This window comes from Salvelinus alpinus, chromosome 4, assembly GCF_045679555.1.
Source record: "Salvelinus alpinus chromosome 4, SLU_Salpinus.1, whole genome shotgun sequence".
NCBI classification, from domain to species: Eukaryota; Metazoa; Chordata; class Actinopteri; order Salmoniformes; family Salmonidae; genus Salvelinus; species Salvelinus alpinus.
This window is the reverse complement of record NC_092089.1, coordinates 7,834,437-7,861,550: the sequence shown is the minus strand read 5'-3', so window position 1 is coordinate 7,861,550 and position 27,114 is coordinate 7,834,437.

Sequence of the window (27,114 nt, the reverse complement as noted above, 5' to 3'; positions counted from 1 at the left end):
CAGTCCTGATCCAGTCATGATGTCTGACTTTAACACAGTCCTGATCCAGTCATGATGTCTGACTTTAACACAGTCCTGATCCAGTCATGATGTCTGACTTTAACACAGTCCTGATCCAGTCATGATGTCTGACTTTAACACAGTCCTGATCCAGCCATGATGTCTGACTGTATCACAGTCCTGATCCAGCCATGATGTCTGACTAACACAGTCCTGATCCAGCCATGATGTCTGACTGTACCACAGTCCTGATCCAGCCACGAGGAGGAGGCTTCATGTTGGAACACAGCTGTAGTTTAACATTCCTCCTGTGTTGTGACAACAGGTTACAGGAGAGGTTTGATGTGGTCGGAGGCTTTCCTCTGTGTGTTTGATATGAAGAGCTGCTGTAACTGGCAGAGTTGTACGGTACGCGCAGCAGCGCCAGGATTAAACTAGCATTCCAGCTAATCTCTCCTGTCAGACAACGGAGCTCCACGGAAACAAAAAAGAAAATGGACGTCTTTATTCAGAAGCTTTCAGAGGTTCCCCCAAGCGCAACGGGAACTCATATCTCCTGCATGAGATGTATACAGGGATTATATTAAACAGACAAATACTAATCATGACATGAGTGTTAATTATGTTGTCGGGGTTGACTGGTGGCAGCCTCTGAACTGACAGACAGATTAACTGGAGAGTTAGGAGTACGCCCTCACAGACAGGCTGCTTTTACAAACACGACTAAATATCCACGTCACCTACAAGATGTTTTCTACATAGAAAGAGGAGAATCCTAGTTACAACAGCATGTTTTGAACTGTTCACTAGTTTGACATTGGGCTGATGAGGTAACCACCATGGTTTTCTTACAAAAGATAGTGAGACAAAATAGAACTTATAGAAGTCGTGTCGATTCAACCCCCAGACTGTTTCAACCCCCCCAGACTGTTTCAACCCCCAGACTGTTTCAACCCCCCAGACTGTTTCAACCCCCAGACTGTTTCAACCCCCCCAGACTGTTTCAACCCCCTAGACTGTTTCAACCCGCCAGACTGTTTCAACCCCCCCAGGTAGCCTAGTGGTTAGAGGGGGGAGGCAGGGAGCCTAGCGGTTAGAAGGGGGAGGCAGGTAGCCTAGTGGTTAGAGGAGGGAGACAGGTAGCCTAGTGGTTAGAGGGGGGGAGGCAGGTAGCCTAGTGGTTAGAGGGGGGAGGCAGGTAGCCTAGTGGTTAGAGGGGGGCGGCAGGTAGCCTAGTGGTTAGAGGGGGGAGGCAGGTAGCCTAGTGGTTAGAGGGGGGAGGCAGGGGGGGAGGCGGGTAGCCTAGTGGTTAGAGGGGGGAGACAGGTAGTCTAGTGGTTAGAAGGGGGGAGGCAGGTAGCCTAGTGGTTAGAGGCAGGTAGCCTAGTGGTTAGAGGGCGGAGGCAGGTAGTCTAGTGGTTAGAGGGGGGAGGCAGGTAGTCTAGTGGTTAGAAGGGGGGAGGCAGGTAGCCTAGTGGTTAGAGGCAGGTAGCCTAGTGGTTAGAGGGCGGAGGCAGGTAGCCTAGTGGTTAGAGGGGGGAGGCAGGGAGCCTAGCGGTTAGAAGGGGGAGGCAGGTAGCCTAGTGGTTAGAGGGGGGAGGCAGGTAGCCTTGTGGTTAGAGGGCGGAGGCAGGTAGCCTAGTGGTTAGAGGGGGGAGGCAGGTAGCCTAGTGGTTAGAGGGGGGAGGCAGGTAGCCTAGTGGTTAGAGGGGGGAGGCAGGTAGCCTAGTGGTTAGAGGGGGGAGGCAGGTAGCCTAGTGGTTAGAGGAGGGAGACAGGTAGCCTAGTGGTTAGAGGAGGGAGAGGTAGCCTAGTGGTTAGAGGAGGGAGACAGGTAGCCTAGTGGTTAGAGGAGGGAGGCAGGTAGCCTAGTGGTTAGAGGAGGGAGGCAGGTAGCCTAGTGGTTAGAGGGGGGCGGCAGGTAGCCTAGTGGTTAGAGGGGGGAGGCAGGTAGCCTAGTGGTTAGAGGGGGGAGGCAGGTAGCCTAGTGGTTAGAGGGGGGAGGCAGGTAGCCTAGTGGTTAGAGGGGGGAGGCAGGTAGCCTAGTGGTTAGAGGGGGGAGGCAGGTAACCTAGTGGTTAGAGGGGGGAGGCAGGTAGCCTAGTGGTTAGAGGGGGGAGGCAGGTAGCCTAGTGGTTAGAGGGGGGAGGCAGGTAGCCTAGTGGTTAGAGGGGGGAGGCGGGTAGCCTAGTGGTTAGAGGAGGAGACAGGTAGCCTAGTGGTTAGAGGGGAGGCAGGTAGCCTAGTGGTTTAGAGGGGGGAGGCAGGTAGCCTAGTGGTTAGAGGGGGGAGGCAGGTAGCCTAGTGGTTAGAGGGGGGAGGCAGGTAGCCTAGTGGTTAGAGGGGGGAGGCAGGTAGCCTAGTGGTTAGAGGGGGGAGGCAGGTAGCCTAGTGGTTAGAGGAGGAGGCAGGTAGCCTAGTGGTTAGAGGGGGGAGGCAGGTAGCCTAGTGGTTAGAGGAGGGAGACAGGTAGCCTAGTGGTTTCGAGGGGGGAGGCAGGTAGCCTAGTGGTTAGAGGGGTGAGGCGGGTAGCCTAGTGGTTAGAGGGGGGAGGCAGGTAGCCTAGTGGTTAGAGGGGGGAGGCAGGGTAGCCTAGTGGTTAGAGGGGGGAGGCAGGTAGCCTAGTGGTTAGAGGGGGGAGGCAGGTAGCCTAGTGTTTAGAGGGGGGAGGCAGGTAGCCTAGTGGTTAGAGGGGGGAGGCAGGTAGCCTAGTGGTTTAGGGGAGGCAGGGTAGCCTAGTGGTTAGAGGGGGGAGGCAGGTAGCCTAGTGGTTAGAGGGGGGAGGCAGGTAGCCTAGTGGTTAGAGGAGGGAGAGGTAGCCTAGTGGTTAGAGGAGGGAGAGGTAGCCTAGTGGTTAGAGGAGGGAGACAGGTAGCCTAGTGGTTAGAGGAGGGAGGCAGGTAGCCTAGTGGTTAGAGGGATGAGGCAGGTAGCCTAGCGGTTAGAAGGGGGAGGCAGGTAGCCTAGTGGTTAGAGGGGGGAGGCAGGGTAGCCTAGTGGTTAGAGGGGGGAGGCAGGTAGCCTAGTGGTTAGAGGGGGGAGGCAGGTAGCCTAGTGGTTAGAGGGGGGGAGGCAGGGTAGCCTAGTGTTTAGAGGGGGGGAGGCAGGGTAGCCTAGTGGTTAGAGGGTAAGGTTAAACAGTCTGTCATTCTGCCCCTGAACAAGGCAGTTAACCCACTGTTCCCCGGTAGGCCGTCATTGAAAATAAGAATGAGTTCTTAACTGACTTGCCTAGTTAAATAAAGGTAAAATAAATAAATAAGCTGTTTTTAAAACGTGTTATGAAGTTGATTTTGAAGCATAAAACTGCAGATGTGATATTTTAGACCCGTACTATGACAAGCTGTTTGTTTAATTTCCTGCAGTTAAAACGCTGCGTCAGTTCCACTTTAAACACTGAGTGGTACGGAGACAGGCCAGTTCTGCTGACTATCCCAGAATTCAGGAGGACTGTGTGTCTATTAAACATTGTAATCAGGCAGCTTGCCCCCCCCCCCCCCCCCGTTCATTAACCCCCAGAGATAAGGCCGTGACTTTTAACTCCGACTCTTACAACATGAGCTCATGAAGTAACTACCTCCTTAAATATGTAAAGTATACAGCTAAAACCAGAGAGTGATTATGGCTTAAGTGTAAAACTCTCCACTCCTGGATAAATTCTACACTGAGATCCGTATTTAAAACATTCCCTTTATCTGCCTGAACAAGGCAGAAGAAAGTTCATATCTGAAACTGCGGAGAGTCAATTTGATGAGGCTGTAATAAAAAGAGAACTCATCCTATTTCAGAGGGAGTTGACCTCTGTAGAGAGCTGAACCAGGAAGTAACAAGGGAAGTGTTCCTGTAGTAGTAAGCTGCACCAGGGAAGTGTTCAGGTGATAACAGATAATTAGTGTTGCTGTTTCATCACAGTGACGATCAGGTGATGTAGGTGGAGATAACGGCCTTCATTATCATGTGTTATAACAGGGGAGATTATATCCCTTTTGGTAGATATTAAAGAGCTGAACAAAGCTTCTTCCTGTGATGGTCTTCCTACACTATTAGACTGTTAAATTACTCATTAAAGATTAGCTTTCACCTTTTAATATAATAACATCGGTCAAAATGGTTCCCAGTCCAGTCAAAAAACATTCAAAATAATCACCATTATGTCAATGCCTCAAGTGTCAGCAAGCCTCAATACATTCATCCGTGTGGCCACAACAAGAGATTCACAACAATTCCTTCAAACTCATTATCTTTGTCCTAAAACGACCCTAAAGGCCTCTGGGATTGACAGACCAAGACAGAGAACCAACGAGAAGGAGAGAGAGAGGACAGAGTAGAGAGAGAATAGAGAAGAGAGAGGAGAGAGAGAGGGAGAGTAGAGAGAGAATAGAGAAGAGAGAGGAGAGAGAGAGGGAGAGTAGAGAGAGAGAGGGGGAGAGAGGAGAGAGAGAGAGAAGAGAGAGAGAGAGAGTAGAGAGAGAGAGGGGGAGAGAGGAGAGAGAGAGAAGAGAGAGAGAGAGAGAGAGAGAGAGAGAGAGAGAGAGAGAGAGAGAGAGAGAGAGAGAGAGAGAGAGAGAGAGAGAGAGAGAGAGAGAGAGAGAGAGAGAGAGAGAGAGAGAGAGAGAGAGAGAGAGAGAGAGAGAGAGAGAGAGAGAGAGAGAGAGAGAGAGAGAGAGAGAGAGAGAGAGAGAGAGAGAGAGAGAGAGAGAGAGAGAGAGAGAGAGAGAGAGAGAGAGAGAGAGAGAGAGAGAGAGAGAGAGAGAGAGAGAGAGAGAGAGAGAGAAGAGAGAGAAGAGAGAGAGAGAGGGAGAGAGAGAGAGGGGAGAGAGAGTGAAGAGAGAATGGAGAGAGAGAGAGGCAGAGAGGCAGAGAGAGAGACAGACCATAATAATGGTATTGGTATCAGATGCATTGTGGAGAAGGGCAGGCTGATTTCTCCCATCTTCCTGTGATTGTGACGGAGACATTAGGCGGGTCGAGGGTCAGGCTAGGAGGAGACAGCATTGTGTTCAAACTGTCACGCATCACCACCTAGTTTGACATGCACAGGCCCGTTTGTTGTCTGTCCAACATGCAAATTGCAGACTGCTGTCACGCGGCAGCAGATATGTGGAGGGAGATGAGACCACCTGACCACCTGTAACCAGTGAATAGAGTGATGGACAAGCATTCAGCTCTGCCATTCACAGCTCCTTCAGCCCCTCGCACAACATGTCAAATATCTATTCTTAATATTCAAGAGCAGGAAGTGGAGTGATGGGGAGATCTGATCTGCAGCAGGTAATGGGCTGCAGGCTGGAGACAGCTGAGGGTCAGAGTGACTTTATACTGGGTCCAGGACTACAGTTGTTAGGTAGCTGTCTTTATATAGGATCCAGGACTACAGTCGTTAGGTAGCTGTCTTTATATAGGATCCAGGACTATAGTTGTTAGGTAGCTGTCTTTATATAGGGTCCAGGACTATAGTTGTTAGGTAGCTGTCTTTATATAGCATCCAGGACTATAGTTGTTAGGTAGCTGTCTTTATATAGGATCCAGGACTATAGTTGATAGGTAGCTGTCTTTATATAGGATCCAGGACTACAGTTGTTAGGTAGCTGTCTTTATATAGGATCCAGGACTATAGTTGTTAGGTAGCTGTCTTTATATAGGATCCAGGACTATAGTTGTTAGGTAGCTGTCTTTATATAGGGTCCAGGACTATATTTGATAGGTAGCTGTCTTTATATAGGATCCAGGACTACAGTTGTTAGGTAGCTGTCTTTATATAGGATCCAGGACTATAGTTGTTAGGTAGCTGTCTTTATATAGGATCCAGGACTACAGTCGTTAGGTAGCTGTCTTTATATAGGATCCAGGACTATAGTTGTTAGGTAGCTGTCTTTATATAGCATCCAGGACTATAGTTGTTAGGTTGCTGTCTTTATATAGGATCCAGGACTATAGTTGATAGGTAGCTGTCTTTATATAGGATCCATGACTACAGTTGTTAGGTAGCTGTCTTTATATAGGATCCAGGACTATAGTTGTTAGGTGTCTGTCTTTATATAGGATCCAGGACTATAGTTGTTAGGTAGCTGTCTTTATATAGGATCCAGGACTATAGTTGATATGTAGCTGTCTTTATATAGGATCCAGGACTACAGTTGTTAGGTAGCTGTCTTTATATAGGATCCAGGACTATAGTTGTTAGGTGTCTGTCTTTATATAGGATCCAGGACTACAGTTGTTAGGTAGCTGTCTTTATATAGGATCCAGGACTTTAGTTGTTAGGTAGCTGTCTTTATATAGGATCCAGGACTATAGTTGTTAGGTAGCTGTCTTTATATAGGGTCCAGGACTATAGTTGTTAGGTAGCTGTCTTTTTAGTATGTCATCCAGGATCCATTCCACCATAGAGGTGTGTAGAGGTATCTTAGTATGTCATCCAGGATCCATTCCTCCATAGAGGTGTGTTGAGGTATCGTAGTATGTCATCCAGGATCCATTCCACCATAGAGGTGTGTTGAGGTATCTTAGTATGTCATCCAGGATCCATTCCACCATAGAGGTGTGTTGAGGTATCTTAGTATGTCATCCAGGATCCATTCCTCCATAGAGGTGTGTTGAGGTATCTTAGTATGTCATCCAGGATCCATTCCACCATAGAGGTGTGTTGAGGTATCTTAGTATGTCATCCAGGATCCATTCCACCATTGAGGTGTGTTGAGGTATCTTAGTATGTCATCCAGGATCCATTCCTCCATAGAGGTGTGTTGAGGTATCTTAGTATGTCATCCAGGATCCATTCCACCATAGAGGTGTGTTGAGGTATCTTAGTATGTCATCCAGGATCCATTCCACCATAGAGGTGTGTTGAGGTATCTTAGTATGTCATCCAGGATCCATTCCACCATAGAGGTGTGTTGAGGTATCTTAGTATGTCATCCAGGATCCATTCCTCCATAGAGGTGTGTTGAGATATCTTAGTATGTCATCCAGGATCCATTCCACCATAGAGGTGTGTTGAGGTATCTTCCTCCATAGAGGTGTGTTGAGGTATCGTAGTGTGTCATCCAGGATCTGAATAACAGTCATTGGCTGGCAGGTTAAAGGTCAGAGGAGACATGTGACATGTGTGTATTATTCCCGGCCGAGTCTGAATGGTGACACCTAAAGAGAACAGAGGCCTCTGAGGGACAGGGAACGAGACTGTAAATGAGGCTGGAGATCAGCCTGAAGCCTGACTGGTTAATCCAACACCATGTGACCCATCCTGCCAGCTCCCCCTCCCCCCTCTCTCTCTATCTCATTAATTATCATCCAGCTATCACCCCCTACCTTCCCTCCCCCCTCCCGGACGCCCTGGCCGTGTGTGGCATGTGGCGATATCTAATTCAGGATGTTTTGAAGACAGAAGTTAAAAGAATAATTGTTTTCCCCCAAGACACCGACTGAAATGATGAAGGAGACGAGAAAGGAGAGAATCAACCCATCATTTAATTGAATGTGTAGCTACAGTACGTACTGACTCCCAGTCAGGTTAAACTACAGTATGTACAGACTCCCAGTCAGGTTAAACTACAGTATGTACTGACTCCCAGTCAGGTTAAACTACAGTACGTACTGACTCCCAGTCAGGTTAAACTACAGTACGTACTGACTCCCAGTCAGTTTAAACTACAGTATGTACTGACTCCCAGTCAGTTTAAACTACAGTACGTACTGACTCCCAGTCAGGTTAAACTACAGTACGTACTGACTCCCAGTCAGTTTAAACTACAGTACGTACTGACTCCCAGTCAGGTTAAACTACAGTATGTACTGACTCCCAGTCAGTTTAAACTACAGTACGTACTGACTCCCAGTCAGGTTAAACTACAGTACGTACTGACTCCCAGTCAGGTTAAACTACAGTACGTACTGACTCCCAGTCAGGTTAAACTACAGTACGTACTGACTCCCAGTCAGTTTAAACTACAGTATGTACTGACTCCCAGTCAGTTTAAACTACAGTACGTACTGACTCCCAGTCAGGTTAAACTACAGTACGTACTGACTCCCAGTCAGTTTAAACTACAGTACGTACTGACTCCCAGTCAGTTTAAACTACAGTACGTACTGACTCCCAGTCAGGTTAAAATACAGTACGTACTGACTCCCAGTCAGGTTAAACTACAGTACGTACTGACTCCCAGTCAGGTTAAACTACAGTACGTACTGACTCCCAGTCAGTTTAAACTACAGTATGTACTGACTCCCAGTCAGTTTAAACTACAGTACGTACTGACTCCCAGTCAGTTTAAACTACAGTACGTACTGACTCCCAGTCAGTTTAAACTACAGTATGTACTGACTCCCAGTCAGGTTAAACTACAGTATGTACTGACCCCCAGTCAGTTTAAACTACAGTATGTACTGACCCCCAGTCAGTTTAAACTACAGTATGTACTGAATCCCAGTCAGTTTAAACTACAGTATGTACAGACTCCCAGTCAGTTTAAACTACAGTATGTACTGACTCCCAGTCAGTTTAAACTACAGTATGTACTGACTCCCAGTCAGTTTAAACTACAGTATGTACTGACTCCCAGTCAGTTTAAACTACAGTATGTACTGACTCCCAGTCAGTTTAAACTACAGTACGTACTGACTCCCAGTCAGTTTAAACTACAGTACGTACTGACTCCCAGTCAGTTTAAACTACAGTACGTACTGACTCCCAGTCAGTTTAAACTACAGTGCGTACTGACTCCCAGTCAGTTTAAACTACAGTACGTACTGACTCCCAGTCAGTTTAAACTACAGTATGTACTGACTCCCAGTCAGTTTAAACTACAGTATGTACTGACCCCCAGTCAGTTTAAACTACAGTATGTACTGAATCCCAGTCAGTTTAAACTACAGTATGTACTGACTCCCAGTCAGTTTAAACTACAGTATGTACTGACTCCCAGTCAGTTTAAACTACAGTATGTACTGACTCCCAGTCAGTTTAAACTACAGTATGTACTGACTCCCAGTCAGTTTAAACTACAGTATGTACTGACTCCCAGTCAGTTTAAACTACAGTATGTACAGACTCCCAGTCAGTTTAAACTACAGTACGTACAGACTCCCAGTCAGGTTAAACTACAGTATGTACTGACTCCCAGTCAGTTTAAACTACAGTACGTACTGACTCCCAGTCAGTTTAAACTACAGTGCGTACTGACTCCCAGTCAGTTTAAACTACAGTACGTACTGACTCCCAGTCAGTTTAAACTACAGTATGTACTGACTCCCAGTCAGTTTAAACTACAGTATGTACTGACCCCCAGTCAGTTTAAACTACAGTATGTACTGAATCCCAGTCAGTTTAAACTACAGTATGTACTGACTCCCAGTCAGTTTAAACTACAGTATGTACTGACTCCCAGTCAGTTTAAACTACAGTATGTACTGACTCCCAGTCAGTTTAAACTACAGTATGTACTGACTCCCAGTCAGTTTAAACTACAGTATGTACTGACTCCCAGTCAGTTTAAACTACAGTATGTACAGACTCCCAGTCAGTTTAAACTACAGTACGTACAGACTCCCAGTCAGGTTAAACTACAGTATGTACTGACTCCCAGTCAGTTTAAACTACAGTACGTACTGACTCCCAGTCAGTTTAAACTACAGTATGTACTGACTCCCAGTCAGTTTAAACTACAGTATGTACTGACTCCCAGTCAGTTTAAATTACAGTATGTACTGACTCCCAGTCAGTTTAAACTACAGTATGTACTGACTCCCAGTCAGTTTAAACTACAGTACGTACTGACTCCCAGTCAGTTTAAACTACAGTATGTACTGACTCCCAGTCAGTTTAAACTACAGTACGTACTGACTCCCAGTCAGTTTAAACTACAGTACGTACTGACTCCCAGTCAGTTTAAACTACAGTACGTACTGACTCCCAGTCAGTTTAAACTACAGTACTGTATATCCGTGTAGACAGACCCTCAGAGCGGTGTTGTGTTGTCCGTTCACGGGACCTACCGTCAGTTCGGCTGTCAAATGATCCATTCAGACCGGGGATTTAGACTTACTACTTTAATGATAAGGGTAGAAACCTCCTCATTATACAATTTAGTTCAGTCAAATGTATTCAAATGCCACCTTTATTACCCCGGAGGTACTTTACATAAATTGAATAAATCTTCTGATACTCAGTGAACATCAGACGAATCAAAGCCTGTCCGTCTTTGAAGTGTGCTAGTCTAATTCCAAAACAGATTTTCATGATAAATAAATACATTATTTATGAATTGGGGGGAAAAACAACAATAAAAATGCATGAAACATTTTCAGACATGTAAATGTCAAGAGAGAGAATGACACAGAGTGTGGAGCGGAGTAGACAGACTCACAGAGTGTGGAGCGGAGTAGACAGACTCACAGAGTGTGGAGCGGAGTAGACAGACTCACAGAGTGTGGAGCGGAGTAGACAGACTCACAGAGTGTGGAGCGGAGTAGACAGACTCACAGAGTGTGGAGCGGAGTAGACAGACTCACAGAGTGTGGAGCGGAGTAGACAGACTCACAGAGTGTGGAGCGGAGTAGACAGAATCACAGAGTGTGGAGCGGAGTAGACAGACTCACAGAGTGTGGAGCGGAGTAGACAGAATCACAGAGTGTGGAGCGGAGTAGACAGACTCACAGAGTGTGGAGCGGAGTAGACAGACTCACAGAGTGTGGAGCGGAGTAGACAGACTCACAGAGTGTGGAGCGGAGTAGACAGACTCACAGAGTGTGGAGCGGAGTAGACAGACTCACAGAGTGTGGAGCGGTCTGAAGCAGTCTAACAGAGCCCCTCATAGAGGGAAGCAGTCTGACAGAGTCCCTCATAGAGCGGTCTGAAGCAGTCTGTCTGACAGAGTCCCTCATAGAGCGGTCTGAAGCAGTCTGTCTGACAGAGTCCCTCATAGAGCAGTCTGAAGCAGTCTGACAGAGCCCCTCATAGAGCGGTCTGAAGCAGTCTAACAGAGCCCCTCATAGAGCGGTCTGAAGCAGTCTAACAGAGTCCCTCATTGAGCGGTCTGAAGCAGTCTGACAGAGTCCCTCATAGAGCGGTCTGAAGCAGTCTGACTGAGACCCTCATGAAGCGGTCTGAAGCAGTCTGTCTCACAGAGCCCCTCGTGATACTGCACAGCATATGTTGGGCTCATTGAGTTAGACAAAGCATCATCACAATAATAATATAGTGGGCTGGATTCATGTCAGAGCACAATGAGGACACGTTTCAATTCTCCTCTTCAGACTACAGTTCATTCTGACTATCTGACACCTACTCTGTTTCTAACCCGGTGTCTCCCAGGGTTCTGTTCTAGGACCCCTAGTGTTTTGATTATATACTGAACTAAAATATAAACTCAACAAGATTCTACTGACTTTCAGTTCATATAAGGAAATCAGTCAATTTAAATATATTCCTTAGACCTTAATCTATGGATTCCACAGGACTGGGAATACAGATATGCATCTGTTGATCACAGGTACACTAAATGGCCAAAAGTATGTGGACACCTACTCGTCGAACATCTCACTCCAAAATCATGGGCGTTAATATGGAGTTGGTCCCCCCTTTACTGCTATAACAGCCTCCACTCTTCTGGGAAGGCTTCCACTAGATGTTGGAACATTGCTGCAGGGACTTGCTTCCATTCAGTCACAAGAGCATTAGTGTGGTTGGGAACTGACGTTGGGCGATTAGGCCTGGCTCGTAGTCGGTGTTCCAATTCATCCAAAAGGTGTTTGATAAGGTTAAGGTCAGGGCTCTGTCATGCTGAAACAGGAAAGGGCTTTCCCCAAGCTGTTGCCACAAAGTTGGAAGCACAGAATCGTCTAGAATAATATTGTATGCTGTAGCATTAAGATTTCCCTTCATTGGATTTACGGGGCCTAGCCCGAACCATGAAAAACAGTAGCAAACCATTATTCCTCCACCAAACATTACAGTTAGCACTATGCATTGGGGCAGGTAGTGTTCTCCTCGCATCCGCCGAACCCAGATTCATCTGTCGGAATGCCAGAAGGTGAAGCGTGATTCATTACTCCAGAGAACGTGTTTCCATTGCTCCACGATTATTAAGCGCTACGCACTTCAGCAGTCGGCGGTCCCGTTCTGTGAGCTTGTGTGGCCTACCACTTCCCTGCTGAGCTGTTGTTGCTCCTAGACGTTTCCACTTCACAATAGCAGCACTTACAGTTGACAGGGGGCAGCTTTACCAGAGCAGAAATCTGACGAACTGACTTGTTGGATGACGGTGCCATGTTGAATGTTACTGAGCTCTTCAGGAAGGTCATTCTACTGCCAATGTCTGTTTATGAAGATTGATTGGCTGTGTGCTCGGTTTTATACACCTGTCAGCAAAGGGTGTGGCTGAAATAGCCGAATCCACTCATGTTAAAAGGTGTCCACATGCGTTTGTATATACAGTTGAAGTCAGAAGTTTACTTACACTTAGGTTGGAGTCATTAAAACTCGTTTTTCAACCACTCCACAAATTTCTTGTTAAAAAACTATAGTTTTGGCAAGTCGGTTAGGACATCTACTTTGTGCATGACACAAGTAATTTTCCAACAGTTGTTTACAGACAGATTATTTCACTTATAATTCACTGTATCACAACTCCAGTGGGTCAGAAGTTTACATACACTAAGTTGACTGTGCCTTTAAACAGCTTGGAAAATTCCAGAAAATGATGTCATGGCTTTAGAAGCTTCTGATAGGCTAATTGACATCATTTGAGTCAATTGGAGGTGTACCTGTGGATGTATTTCAAGGCCTACCTTCAAACTCAGTGCCTCTTGGCTTGACATCATGGGAAAATCAGAAGAAATCAGTCAAGAACTCTGAAAAAATGGTAGACCTCCACAAGTCTGCTTCATCCTTGGGAGCAATTTCCAAACGCCTGAAGGTACCACGTTCATCTGTACAAACAATAGTACGCAAGTATAAACGCCATGGGACCACGCAGCCGTCATACCGCTCACGAAGGAGACGTGTTCTGTCTCCTAGAGATGAACATACTTTGGTGCGAGAAGTGCAAATCAATCCCAGAACAACAGCAAAGGATCTTGTGAAGATGCTGGAGGAAACAGGTACAAAAGTATCTATATCCACAGTAAAACGAGTCCTATATCGACATAACCTGAAAGGCTGCTCAGCAAGGAAGAGCTTGCAAGCCAAAGAACACCATCCCAACTGTGAAGCATGGGGGTGGCAGCATCATGTTGTGGGGGTGCTTTGCTGCAGGAGGGCCTGGTGCACTTCACAAAATATATGGCAATCTGCAGGAAGGAAAATTATGTGGATATATTCAAGCAACATCTCAAGACATCAGTCAGGAAGTTAAAGCTTGGTTGCAAATGGGTCTTCCAAATGGACAATGACTCCTAGCATACTTCCAAAGTTGTGGTAAAATGGCTTAAGGACAACATCGTCAAGGTATGGGAGTGGCCATCACAAAGCCCTGTCCTCAATCCTATAGAAAATGTGTGGGCAGAACTGGAAAAGCGTGTCAGACTGTCAGTGTCAGCGGTCTTTGTTCAAGGTTTCAGGCTTGTAACTTCAAAAACGAATAAGAAATAACAGTTTTTGTAAGAGTCTTGGAAATCTGTGTTTCTGCGCGCCATGACGAAGTTGCGCACCTGCTAAAATCGGTTTCCTTCTGAACATACTTCTTTCTGAAATAAATATTATAGTTTGATTACGTTTTAGGGTGTCTGAGGAGTAAACTTGTTGAAACAAAGTTTAGGGGTAGATTTTCGGATTCCTTTCTCTGCAAGTTGAACGAGTGGATTACTCAAATCGATGGCGCCAACTAAACAGACTTTTTGGGATATAAAAAAGCATTTTATCTAACAAAACGACACTACATGTTGTAGCTGGGACCCTTTGGATGACAAATCAGAGGAAGATTTTCAAAAAGTAAGTGAATATTTAGTCTTTATATGTGAATGTATGAAACCTGTGCCGTTGGAAAAATATTTTGATGTGGGGCGCTGTCCTCAAACAATCGCATGGCATGTTTTCGCTGTAATAGCTACTGTAAATCGGACAGTGCAGTTAGATTAACAAGAATTTAAGCTTTCAGTCAATATAAAACACTTATATGTACCTAAATGTTTAAAATCCATCATATTTATTCAGAATTTATTTGAATTTCTCCCCCTCCAGGTTGACCAGAAGTTGTCCCGCTAGCGGGACACCGATCCTTAATTAAACTGCTAGGGACCAAGGGACTGTTTTATATATAAACAAAGGTACTTTGTTTTCTATAGGGCAAAAACAGCTCATTACAAATGGAAACAAATTGAAAATGTATATGAATGAATGAAACAGAGTAAATACCTGTGGCTACATTACAAACGGGCCTGTCGGCATAATAATGGACCTCCGAGAGGGATCGTTTAACCAGTGAACCACAAGGTCACGGCTGTAGGAGCTGGACGGACAACAGCATGGACATGAACCACAAGGTTACGGCTGTAGGAGCTGGACGGACAACAGCACGGACATTAACCACAAGGTTACGGCTGTAGGAGCTGGACGGACAACAGCACGGACATTAACCACAAGGTTACGGCTGTAGGAGCTGGACGGACAACAGCACGGACATTAACCACAAGGTTACGGCTGTAGGAGCTGGACGGACAACAGCACGGACATTAACCACAAGGTTACGGCTGTAGGAGCTGGACGGACAACAGCACGGACATTAACCACAAGGTTACGGCTGTAGGAGCTGGACGGACAACAGCACGGACATTAACCACAAGGTTACGGCTGTAGGAGCTGGACGGACAACAGCACGGACATTAACCACAAGGTTACGGCTGTAGGAGCTGGACGGACAACAGCACGGACATTAACCACAAGGTTACGGCTGTAGGAGCTGGACGGACAACAGCACGGACATTAACCACAAGGTTACGGATGTAGGAGCTGGACGGACAACAGCACGGACATTAACCACAAGGTTACGGCTGTAGGAGCTGGACGGACAACAGCACGGACATTAACCACAAGGTTACGGCTGTAGGAGCTGGACGGACAACAGCACGGACATTAACCACAAGGTTACGGCTGTAGGAGCTGGACGGACAACAGCACGGACATTAACCACAAGGTTACGGCTGTAGGAGCTGGACGGACAACAGCACGGACATTAACCACAAGGTTACGGCTGTAGGAGCTGGACGGACAACAGCACGGACATTAACCACAAGGTTACGGCTGTAGGAGCTGGACGGACAACAGCACGGACATTAACCACAAGGTTACGGCTGTAGGAGCTGGACGGACAACAGCACGGACATTAACCACAAGGTTACGGCTGTAGGAGCTGGACGGACAACAGCACGGACATTAACCACAAGGTTACGGCTGTAGGAGCTGGACGGACAACAGCACGGACATTAACCACAAGGTTACGGCTGTAGGAGCTGGACGGACAACAGCACGGACATTAACCACAAGGTTACGGCTGTAGGAGCTGGACGGACAACAGCACGGACATTAACCACAAGGTTACGGCTGTAGGAGCTGGACGGACAACAGCACGGACATTAACCACAAGGTTACGGCTGTAGGAGCTGGACGGACAACAGCACGGACATTAACCACAAGGTTACGGCTGTAGGAGCTGGACGGACAACAGCACGGACATTAACCACAAGGTTACGGCTGTAGGAGCTGGACGGACAACAGCACGGACATTAACCACAAGGTTACGGCTGTAGGAGCTGGACGGACAACAGCACGGACATTAACCACAAGGTTACGGCTGTAGGAGCTGGACGGACAACAGCACGGACATTAACCACAAGGTTACGGCTGTAGGAGCTGGACGGACAACAGCACGGACATTAACCACAAGGTTACGGCTGTAGGAGCTGGACGGACAACAGCACGGACATTAACCACAAGGTTACGGCTGTAGGAGCTGGACGGACAACAGCACGGACATTAACCACAAGGTTACGGCTGTAGGAGCTGGACGGACAACAGCACGGACATTAACCACAAGGTTACGGCTGTAGGAGCTGGACGGACAACAGCACGGACATTAACCACAAGGTTACGGCTGTAGGAGCTGGACGGACAACAGCACGGACATTAACCACAAGGTTACGGCTGTAGGAGCTGGACGGACAACAGCACGGACATTAACCACAAGGTTACGGCTGTAGGAGCTGGACGGACAACAGCACGGACATTAACCACAAGGTTACGGCTGTAGGAGCTGGACGGACAACAGCACGGACATTAACCACAAGGTTACGGCTGTAGGAGCTGGACGGACAACAGCACGGACATTAACCACAAGGTTACGGCTGTAGGAGCTGGACGGACAACAGCACGGACATTAACCACAAGGTTACGGCTGTAGGAGCTGGACGGACAACAGCACGGACATTAACCACAAGGTTACGGCTGTAGGAGCTGGACGGACAACAGCACGGACATTAACCACAAGGTTACGGCTGTAGGAGCTGGACGGACAACAGCACGGACATTAACCACAAGGTTACGGCTGTAGGAGCTGGACGGACAACAGCACGGACATTAACCACAAGGTTACGGCTGTAGGAGCTGGACGGACAACAGCACGGACATTAACCACAAGGTTACGGCTGTAGGAGCTGGACGGACAACAGCACGGACATTAACCACAAGGTTACGGCTGTAGGAGCTGGACGGACAACAGCACGGACATTAACCACAAGGTTACGGCTGTAGGAGCTGGACGGACAACAGCACGGACATTAACCACAAGGTTACGGCTGTAGGAGCTGGACGGACAACAGCACGGACATTAACCACAAGGTTACGGCTGTAGGAGCTGGACGGACAACAGCACGGACATTAACCACAAGGTTACGGCTGTAGGAGCTGGACGGACAACAGCACGGACATTAACCACAAGGTTACGGCTGTAGGAGCTGGACGGACAACAGCACGGACATTAACCACAAGGTTACGGCTGTAGGAGCTGGACGGACAACAGCACGGACATTAACCACAAGGTTACGGCTGTAGGAGCTGGACGGACAACAGCACGGACATTAACCACAAGGTTGCGGCTGTAGGAGCTGGACGGACAACAGCACGGACATTAACCACAAGGTTACGGCTGTAGGAGCTGGACGGACAACAGCACGGACATTAACCACAAGGTTACGGCTATAGGAGCTGGACGGACAACAGCACGGACATGAACCACAAGGTTACGGCTGTAGGAGCTGGACGGACAACAGCACGGACATTAACCACAAGGTTACGGCTGTAGGAGCTGGACGGACAACAGCACGGACATTAACCACAAGGTTACGGCTGTAGGAGCTGGACGGACAACAGCACGGACATTAACCACAAGGTTACGGCTGTAGGAGCTGGACGGACAACAGCACGGACATTAACCACAAGGTTACGGCTGTAGGAGCTGGACGGACAACAGCACGGACATTAACCACAAGGTTACGGCTGTAGGAGCTGGACGGACAACAGCACGGACATTAACCACAAGGTTACGGCTGTAGGAGCTGGACGGACAACAGCACGGACATTAACCACAAGGTTACGGCTGTAGGAGCTGGACGGACAACAGCACGGACATTAACCACAAGGTTACGGCTGTAGGAGCTGGACGGACAACAGCACGGACATTAACCACAAGGTTACGGCTGTAGGAGCTGGACGGACAACAGCACGGACATTAACCACAAGGTCATGGCTGTAGGAGCTGGACGGACAACAGCACGGACATTAACCACAAGGTCACGGCTGTAGGAGCTGGACGGACAACAGCACGGACATTAACCACAAGGTCACGGCTGTAGGAGCTGGACGGACAACAGCACGGACATTAACCACAAGGTTACGGCTGTAGGAGCTGGACGGACAACAGCATGGACATTATTTACGTTGGAGAATCCGTCTTCAGCATCTGAGCCTCACCTTCATCTCCATCATACATAATTAAAGGAAGGTCAGTGTCAACAGCCTCACACGAACTACCTCTCATCCTTCCACCTTCATCTCCATCATACATAATTAAAGGAAGGTCAGTGTCTCCCCTCTCATCCTTCCACCTTCATCTCCATCATACATAATTAAAGGAAGGTCAGTGTCTCCCCTCTCATCCTTCCACCTCCTCCTCGTCCCTCCCCCACTTATTTCCATAATAAATCACAGCCATGCACTAAGGAGGGTTGCTGACACAAACAGACTGAAACTACCAAACTACAGTCATACCAAGACTGAACCTAATTACTGAACGACTACGCTCAGACAAAGACTGAACCTAATTACTGAACGACTACGCTCAGACAAAGACTGAACCTAATTACTGAACGACTACAGTCATACCAAGACTGAACCTAATTACTGAACGACTACGCTCAGACAAAGACTGAACCTAATTACTGAACGACTACGCTCAGACAAAGACTGAACCTAATTACTGAACGACTGCAGTCATACCAAGACTGAACCTAATTACTGAACGACTACAGTCATACCAAGACTGAACCTAATTACTGAACGACTACAGTCATACCAAGACTGAACCTAATTACTGAACGACTACAGTCATACCAAGACTGAACCTAATTACTGAACGACTACGCTCAGACAAAGACTGAACCTAATTACTGAACGACTACAGTCATACCAAGACTGAACCTAATTACTGAACGACTACAGTCATACCAAGACTGAACCTAATTACTGAACGACTGCAGTCATACCAAGACTGAACCTAATTACTGAACGACTACAGTCATACCAAGACTGAACCTAATTACTGAACAACTACAGTCATACCAAGACTGAACCTAATTACTGAACGACTACAGTCATACCAAGACTGAACCTAATTACTGAACGACTACAGTCATACCAAGACTGAACCTAATTACTGAACGACTACGGTCATACCAAGACTGAACCTAATTACTGAACGACTACAGTCATACCAAGACTGAACCTAATTACTGAACGACTACAGGCATACCAAGACTGAACCTAATTACTGAACGACTACAGTCACACCAAGACTGAACCTAATTACTGAACGACTACAGTCATACCAAGACTGAACCTAATTACTGAACGACTACAGTCATACCAAGACTGAACCTAATTACTGAACGACTACAGTCATACCAAGACTGAACCTAATTACTGAACGACTACAGTCATACCAAGACTGAACCTAATTACTGAACGACTACAGTCATACCAAGACTGAACCTAATTACTGAACGACTACGCTCAGACAAAGACTGAACCTAATTACTGATCGATTACAGTCACACCAAGACTGAACCTAATTACTGAACGACTACAGTCATACCAAGACTGTAGGAACTAGAAGCACAAGCATTTCACTACGCTCACAATAACATCTGCTAACCATGTGTACGTGACCAATAAAATGTGATTTTGATTTGATGAAATTGGCTCTCATGAGGACCGTCACAGGAAAGGAAGACACAGAGTTACCTCTGCTGCAGAGGATAAGTTCATTACAGTTACCAGCCTCAGAAATTGTAGCCTAAATAAATGCTTCACAGAGTTCAAGTAACAGACACATCTCAACATCAACTGTTCAGAGGAGACTGCGTGAATCAGGCCATCATGGTCAAATTGCTGCAAAGAAACCACTACTAAAGGACATCAATAAGAAGAAGAGATTTGCTTGGGCCAAGAAACACGAGCAATGGACAGTTGACCAGTGAAAATCTGTCCTTTGGTCAGATGAGTCCAAATTTGAGATTTTTGGTTCCAACTGCCATGTCTTTGAGACGCAGAGTAGGTGAACAGATTATCTCCGTATGTGTGGTTCCCACCGTGAAGCATGGAGGAGGTGTGATGGTGTGGGGGTGCTTTCCAGGTGACACTGTCAGTAATTTATTTATTATTCAAGGCATACTTAACCAGCATGGCTACCACAGCATTCTCCAGCGATACGCCATCCCATCTGGTTTGGGCTTAGTGGGACTATCACCTCCAGGCTGTGTAAGGGCTGTTTGACCAAGAAGAAGAGTGATGGAGTGCTGCATCAGATGACCTGGCCTCCACAATCACCCGACCTCAACCCAATTAAGATGGTTTGGGAGGAGTTGGACCGCAGAATGAATGAAAAGCAGCCAACAAGTTGTCAGCATATGTGGGAACTCCTTCAAGACTGTTGGAAAAGCATTCCAGGTGATGCTGGTTGAGAGAATGCCAAGAGTGTGCAAATTTGTCATCAAGGTAAAGGGTGGCTAATTTGAAGAATCTAAAATCTAAAATATATTTAGATTTGTTTAACACTCCTTTGGTTACTACATGATTCCATGTGTGTTATTTCATAGTTTTGATGTCTTCACTATTATTCTACAATGTATAAAATAGTCCAAATGAAGAAAACCCCTGGAATGAGTAGGTGTGTCCAAACTGTTGAATGTTCTGTTAATATCCACCCGGCACAGCCAGAAGAGGACTGGCCACCCCTCATAGCCTGGTTCCTCTCCACCCGGCACAGTCAGAAGAGGACTGGCCACCCCTCATAGCCTGGTTCCTCTCCACCCGGCACAGCCAGAAGAGGACCCCTCATAGCCTGGTTCCTCTCTAGGTTTCTTCCTAGGTTTTGGCCTTTCTAGGGAGTTTTTCCTAGCCACCGTGCTTCTATACCTGCATTGCTTGCTGTTTGGGGTTTTAGGCTGGGTTTCTGTACAGCACTTTGAGATATCAGCTGATGTAAGAAGGGCTTTATAAATACATTTGATTTGATTTGATACTGTAATTACTGAACAACTACAGTCATACCAAGACTGAACCTAATTACTGAAGGCTTCACGGTTAATAAAATAACCTTTGTTTAATGTACCTGCAGTGTTTTGTGTTTAAACCATGCTAAATCTTGTTAAACGGGAACCAACGTTCTGAACTAGTTGTAGTTGGACTCATATCTATGTTGCATCACTTCCCAATCATAATACAGAGAACACATGAACCTGTGTTGTGTTATCAGGAGGTACCATGTGCTCTCTGTCCCTCTGGTCTCAGTCACCAGCCAATTGATGTGATTGAACCAGTCCTTAGCCGTCAAAAAGCAGAACAGCTCAATAGCATCTATATGCACTGAGCACTCTGGACAATGAGACCACACAGGCTGTTGCTTTGGCAATGAATTTCAATTCCACTAATTGTCCAGAAGTCATTATTAAGTGAATCTCTCAGAGGAGAGAACAAGTCCCAGGGAGAAGGAGATAAAGGAGCACACGACGGGGAGCAGGATTCTGACTGACAATATCCTGCAACACTCTGAATACATTTACTACTGTTGTCTTATATCCTGCAACACTCTGAATACATTACCTACTGTTGTCTAATATCTCTTATCATTAACTACTGTTGTCTTATATCTCTTATCATTAACTACTGTTGTCTTATATCTCTTATCATTAACTACTGTTGTCTTATATCTCTTATCATTAACTACTGTTGTCTTATATCTCTTATCATTACCTACTGTTGTCTTATATCTCTTATCATTAACTACTGTTGTCTTATATCTCTTATCATTAACTACTGTTGTCTTATATCTCTTATCATTAACTACTGTTGTTGTCTTATATCTCTTATCATTAACTACTGTTGTCTTATATCTCTTATCATTAACTACTGTTGTCTTATATCTCTTATCATTAACTACTGTTGTCTTATATCTCTTATCATTAACTACTGTTGTCTTATATCTCTTATCATTACCTACTGTTGTCTTATATCTCTTATCATTAACTACTGTTGTTGTCTTATATCTCTTATCATTAACTACTGTTGTCTTATATCTCTTATCATTAACTACTGTTGTCTTATATCTCTTATCATTAACTACTGTTGTCTTATATCTCTTATCATTAACTACTGTTGTCTTATATCTCTTATCATTAACTACTGTTGTCTTATATCTCTTATCATTACCTACTGTTGTCTTATATCTCTTATCATTAACTACTGTTGTTGTCTTATATCTCTTATCATTAACTACTGTTGTCTTATATCTCTTATCATTAACTACTGTTGTTGTCTTATATCTCTTATCATTAACTACTGTTGTCTTATATCTCTTATCATTAACTACTGTTGTTGTCTTATATCTCATATCATTAACTACTGTTGTCTTATATCTCTTATCATTAACTACTGTTGTCTTATATCTCATATCATTAACTACTGTTGTCTTATATCTCTTATCATTAACTACTGTTGTCTTATATCTCTTATCATTAACTACTGTTGTTGTCTTATATCTCATATCATTAACTACTGTTGTCTTATATCTCATGGGTCAGAGATCTGGCTGGGTGGTGCCAGAATAACAACCTATTCCTCAACATAATCAAGACAAAGGAGATGATTGTGGATGACAGGAAAAGGAGGAACGAGCACGCCCCCATTCTCATCAATGGGGCTGCAGTGGAGCAGGTTGAGAGCTTCAAGTTCCTTGGTGTCCACATCAACAACAAACTAGAATGGTCCAAACACACCAAGACAGTTGTGAAGAGGACATGACAGAACCTTTTCCCGCTCAGGAGACTGAAAAGATTTGGCATGGGTCCTGAGATCCTCAAAAGTTTCCACAGCTGCACCATCGAGAGCATCCTGACTGGTTGCATCACTGCCTGGTGATGCAACTGCTCGGCCTCCAACCGCAAGGCACTTCAGAGGGTAGTGCGTACGGCCCAGTACATCACTGGGGCTAAGCTACCTGCCATCCAGGACCTCTACACCAGGCGGTGTCAGAGGAAGGCCCTAAAAATTGTCAAAGACCCCAGCCACCCTAGTCATAGACTGTTCTCTCTACTACCGCATGGCAAGCGGTACCGGAGCGCCAAGTCTAGGACCAAAAGGCTTCTCAACAGTTCTTACCCTCAAGCCATAAGACTCCTGAACAGGTTACCCGGACTATTTGCATTGTGTGCCCCCCCCCCAACCCCTCTTTTACGCTGCTGCTACTCTGTGTTTATCAAATATGCATAGTCACTTTAACTATACATTCATATACATACTAGGTCACTCCATGGTGTTATCTGGTAGAAAACACTACTTAGAGTCATGCTGCAGCCTCTATACAGAAGGAGGAGGCCACTCCATGGTGTTATCTGGTAGAAAACACTACTTAGAGTCATGCTGCAGCCTCTATACAGAAGGAGGAGGCCACTCCATGGTGTTATCTGGTAGAAAACACTACTTAGAGTCATGCTGCAGCCTCTATACCGAAGGAGGAGGTCACTCCATGTTGTTATCTGGTAGAAAACACTACTTAGAGTCATGCTGCAGCCTCTATACCGAAGGAGGAGGCCACTCCATGGTGTTATCTGGTAGAAAACACTACTTAGAGTCATGCTGCAGCCTCTATACCGAAGGAGGAGGTCACTCCATGTTGTTATCTGGTAGAAAACACTACTTAGAGTCATGCTGCAGCCTCTATACCGAAGGAGGAGGCCACTCCATGGTGTTATCTGGTAGAAAACACTACTTAGAGTCATGCTGCAGCCTCTATACAGAAGGAGGAGGCCACTCCATGGTGTTATCTGGTAGAAAACACTACTTAGAGTCATGCTGCAGCCTCTATACAGAAGGAGGAGGCCACTCCATGGTGTTATCTGGTAGAAAACACTACTTAGAGTCATGCTGCAGCCTCTATACAGAAGGAGGAGGCCACTCCATGGTGTTATCTGGTAGAAAACACTACTTAGAGTCATGCTGCAGCCTCTATACAGAAGGAGGAGGTCACTCCATGTTGTTATCTGGTAGAAAACACTACTTAGAGTCATGCTGCAGCCTCTATACAGAAGGAGGAGGTCACTCCATGTTGTTATCTGGTAGAAAACACTACTTAGAGTCATGCTGCAGCCTCTATACAGAAGGAGGAGGCCACTCCATGGTGTTATCTGGTAGAAAACACTACTTAGAGTCATGCTGCAGCCTCTATACCGAAGGAGGAGGTCACTCCATGTTGTTATCTGGTAGAAAACACTACTTAGAGTCATGCTGCAGCCTCTATACCGAAGGAGGAGGCCACTCCATGGTGTTATCTGGTAGAAAACACTACTTAGAGTCATGCTGCAGCCTCTATACAGAAGGAGGAGGCCACTCCATGGTGTTATCTGGTAGAAAACACTACTTAGAGTCATGCTGCAGCCTCTATACAGAAGGAGGAGGCCACTCCATGGTGTTATCTGGTAGAAAACACTACTTAGAGTCATGCTGCAGCCTCTATACAGAAGGAGGAGGCCACTCCATGGTGTTATCTGGTAGAAAACACTACTTAGAGTCATGCTGCAGCCTCTATACAGAAGGAGGAGGTCACTCCATGTTGTTATCTGGTAGAAAACACTACTTAGAGTCATGCTGCAGCCTCTATACAGAAGGAGGAGATCACTCCATGGTGTTATCTGGTAGAAAACACTACTTAGAGTCATGCTGCAGCCTCTATACCGAAGGAGGAGGTCACTCCATGGTGTTATCTGGTAGAAAACACTACTTAGAGTCATGCTGCAGCCTCTATACCGAAGGAGGAGGTCACTCCATGGTGTTATCTGGTAGAAAACACTATTTAGAGTCATGCTGCAGCCTCTATACAGAAGGAGGAGGCCACTCCATGGTGTTATCTGGTAGAAAACACTACTTAGAGTCATGCTGCAGCCTCTATACAGAAGGAGGAGGTCACTCCATGGTGTTATCTGGTAGAAAACACTACTTAGAGTCATGCTGCAGCCTCTATACAGAAGGAGGAGGTCACTCCATGGTGTTATCTGGTAGAAAACACTACTTAGAGTCATGCTGCAGCCTCTATACAGAAGGAGGAGGTCACTCCATGGTGTTATCTGGTAGAAAACACTACTTAGAGTCATGCTGCAGCCTCTATACAGAAGGAGGAGGTCACTCCATGGTGTTATCTGGTAGAAAACACTACTTAGAGTCATGCTGCAGCCTCTATACAGAAGGAGGAGGTCACTCCATGGTGTTATCTGGTAGAAAACACTACTTAGAGTCATGCTGCAGCCTCTATACAGAAGGAGGAGGCCACTCCATGGTGTTATCTGGAGTCTTAATAGTCTAATAGTCTTAATAGTCTATCTTAATAGTCCTGAGACTATTTAACTATTGCAAATAGTCCTGGTAGCCATTTGATTAGCTGTTCCGGAGTCTCATGGCTTGGGGGTGGAAGTCCTGGGCCGTACGTACTTCCCTGTGTAGTGCCTTGCGGTCGGAGGCCGAGCAGTTGCCGTACCAGGCAGTGATGCAACCAGTCAGGATGATTTCGATGATGCAGCTGTTGAACTTTTTGAGGATCTGATTACCCATGCCAAATCTTTTCAGTCTCCTGAAGGGGAATAGGCGTTGCCGTGCCCTCTTCACGACTGTCTTGGTGTGCTTGGAGCATGATGGGTTGTTGGTGATGTGGACACCAAGGAGCTCTCAACCTGCTCCACTACAGCCCCGTCCATGAGAAATGGGGCGTGCTCGTTCCTCCTATTCCTGCAGTCCACAATCATGTCCTTTGTCTTGATCACGTTGAGGTAAAGGTTGTTGTCCTGTTACCACAGTGCCAGACACCTCATATGGCTGGTATAAACACACAGAACTCTAGGGAAAGCCTGCTAACCTCATATGGCTGGTATAAACACACAGAACTCTAGGGAAAGACTAGCTAACCTCATATGGCTGGTATAAACACACAGAACACTAGTGAAAGCCTGCTAACCTCATATGGCTGGTATAAACACACAGAACACTAGTGAAAGCCTGCTAACCTCATATGGCTGGTATAAACACACAGAACACTAGGGAAAGCCTGCTAACCTCATATGGCTGGTATAAACACACAGAACACTAGGGAAAGACTAGCTGCTAACCTCATATGGCTGGTATAAACACACAGAACACTAGTGAAAGCCTGCTAACCTCATATGGCTGGTATAAACACACAGAACACTAGGGAAAGCCTGCTAACCTCATATGGCTGGTATAAACACACAGAACACTAGGGAAAGCCTGCTAACCTCATATGGCTGGTATAAACACACAGAACACTAGGGAAAGACTAGCTGCTAACCTCATATGGCTGGTATAAACACACAGAACACTAGGGAAAGACTAGCTGCTAACCTCATATGGCTGGTATAAACACACAGAACACTAGTGAAAGCCTGCTAACCTCATATGGCTGGTATAAACACACAGAACACTAGGGAAAGCCTGCTAACCTCATATGGCTGGTATAAACACACAGAACACTAGGGAAAGACTAGCTGCTAACCTCATATGGCTGGTATAAACACACAGAACACTAGTGAAAGACTAGCTAACCTCATATGGCTGGTATAAACACACAGAACTCTAGGACAGCACTGCCCTCACATGGGGAAACAGAGGTACTGCAGACAGACTCCCTCCAGGACAAAGCTGTGATTAACTGCCATCCAGGAGCATACAGCAAATACAGTCATCTCCCCACTGTATTGATAACTGTGAAATCCCCCTGTATATAGACACAGAGGGTGAAATACTGTCAGTAATAGATTTAATGGGTTGAAGAGGGTTGAAGAGTAGCCATTACAGAAGAGACTGAGGCAGGACTGAGACTGAGGCAGGGCTGAGACTGAGACAGGGCTGAGACAGGGCTGAGACTGAGACTGAGGCAGGACTGAGACTGAGGCAGGGCTAAGACGAAGACAGGGCTGAGACTGAGACAGGGCTGAGACTGAGGCAGGGCTGAGACTGAGGCAGGGCTGAGACAGGGCTGAGACTGAGGCAGGGCTGAGACTGAGGCAGGGCTGAGACTGAGGCAGGGCTGAGACTGAGGCAGAGGCAGGGCTGAGAGGGGGCTGAGACTGAGGCAGGGCTGAGACTGAGGCAGGGCTGTGTGGGCTGAGACTGAGGCAGGGCTGAGAGGGGGCTGAGACTGAGGCAGGGCTGTGTGGGCTGAGACTGAGGCAGGGCTGAGACTGAGGCAGGGCTGAGACAGGGCTGAGACTGAGGCAGGGCTGAGGCAGGGCTGAGACTGAGGCAGGGCTGAGACAGGGCTGAGACTGAGGCAGGGCTGAGACTGA